The following is a 2500-nucleotide window of genomic DNA, read 5'->3' on the forward strand; positions in this document are numbered from 1 at the left end:
CAAAACTTGATAAAAAAGATAGATTATGCAAACATTGTACATTAAATTTAGTTGAAGATGAGTACCATTTTACTTTATTTTACCCTTGTTACACTGATATTTGTAAACATTATATATTCAAGTATTTTATTGTTAATCCATCCAAAGTTAAGTTTACTCAATTAATGCCCACTACTGATATAAATACAATAAGTTGTTTATCTAAATTTCTTTATCACTCATTTAAACGTAGAAGTGATCATTCCCTCTGTAAATAGCAATTATATTTTATTTGGGCCGAAGGCCTTATATAAAAGATGAAATAAATGACCTTGGCCAGTACGTGCCAAGAAACGGAAACAATCAGCATACTTTCAGTTAAATGTAATACGCACACAGTATACTGATCATATCACTATAACAACCGATGACTGCATGTAGTTGATTAAAAGAGGGCAATTTATTTTTAAAGCAATTAGTATAGCTGCATACAACGTACATTAGTGTGTGTATTATACTTAGATTAGATTTACAGTATTGTATTCAGAAATTTGTTTCAAGCATTAAATCTAACCTTTGTATTAATAATTTTCTGCTAGTGTACTATGCGCAGCTCTACTAATTGCTTAATTGTGTACTTTAGAATCACAATAATACATTTGCCTTGTAGATTGATGGGTGACACGTAAGTACACTTTCTACCTCAGCTGGATGTATATTTCGACCATGTCTAAAGGTTATAACTTATAGTAAATAAAGTCAATATATCAGGTACTGTATCAATACCTATTACGTAACCATATATTTACAAAACACTTTCCTTATCATCCCCATCAACATCATTATCATCATTACCATTACCGTTAATAAAATTTTCCGAATAATACATTTACCTTAATTCTCTCAACCACAGTAAGGTACCCTTCTTGTGTAAGTTTATCGAGATATCTAAAAATATATACATAACTTTTACAGGTTCAAAGTTCAATATTTTCACTATATTTCACTCTTTCCAACAGCTCCTCTCATGTTCCTTTATTAGCTTATCGATATTAAATATAAAAAACATTATCAATTTTGTTTATTGTTGTATACTAAATGTCCTTTAAATACCTCTGCAATGTATGAAGCTAGGGAGTACTACATGTCGATAGAAATTACGTCATTCCCAATATGTGTAAATAAAATATTATTTGTGCTAAGTGGATTTAAAATTGTCAAAAAAGTATAATATAAAAAAAATACGAATTATGAATTTCCACAATTACAGTAATGACGTGATGCTTTCTTTTAACAATCTAAATAAAAGCAAAATAACAAAAAAAAATATATAAGGATTATTATAGAACTTCAGTACAAAATATTTAAACTAGCACTTAATATCCTAGAGTTTCTACGTTTAAGTGCATTATATTGCTTGACATTTTCTAATATTTTTTGTTGATCCAAAATAATTAAGTTTCAAGTTAGTTATACTTAACATACATTTGAACTAATAACAAAAACGAATTCCAACCTCTAATAATAAGTGATGTTCGCACTATATTTTACTCTTTTCTGAGCCAACAAAAGGGGGGGAAAGACCCTTGACAATTTCGTAATTTGATTTTGTGACAGCCTGGTGTATACTGCCGTTATTCGGAAAAGCGCATTATATCCATTTTTGAAAATGTTGAGATTTTTGGCTATGGGGCATCCTATGGATGTAATCTATCATGTGAATTGATCATATACCCCAAAAAATGTTTATAAATATGAAATTAATATGAGAGTTAAACATTATATCCATCCACCTAAGAAAAAAAATCCGGAAGAGTGCATTATATCCACCAAGCATTAAAGAGTGAGCAATCAACCAATCACAGAAGACAATGATGCATATTTAATTAATTTCCTAGCTGGTGGAAGGGCATAATAGGGTATAAAACCAAGTTTGTTTTTGATCAGAGTACAATAAATAAAAGAAGAATGCATTGTTCTTCATCTTTGAAAGAATAAATTGCAATATGACCATGACCAAATTGTGGACATAATATAAATTTTAGTCTGTAATATTAATAATTATTATTGTAACTAAGAACATACAACAAACAAAATAAAATACATACATATCAAACCTAAAAGTGTTTTACTTAGACTTTCCAATTAAGCCAATGCTTTGAATTTAGATGTAATACCTATGCTAACTTTACATTTAAAATATTTAACTATATTTAAATGAGTACACTTCCTTATAATTTAAGAAAATAGAAATTTATAAATGGTTCTGAAGAAGTGTGTTTATAAGTTGGGTATTTATTTTTTGTTTAATAAATTGAAAGGCGAGTATTCTTCATAGTGAATTTAAATAAACTGATTATTTATGCTGCAAAAACTTACTAACAGTGTTGTTGCTTGTTCTTTCTGTAGTGGTTAATGATAGTATTTAATTTAAATGTTACATGTACCATACCATATTTTAGGGGAAATACAACATTTACTAAAATCAGATCAGACACATTTCGTAAATATTTTATGAGAG

Source organism: Anneissia japonica, unplaced genomic scaffold (genome assembly GCF_011630105.1).
Source record: "Anneissia japonica isolate Jap-2015-1 unplaced genomic scaffold, ASM1163010v1 scaffold694_len1028156_cov167, whole genome shotgun sequence".
In the NCBI taxonomy this organism is placed as follows: Eukaryota; Metazoa; Echinodermata; class Crinoidea; order Comatulida; family Comatulidae; genus Anneissia; species Anneissia japonica.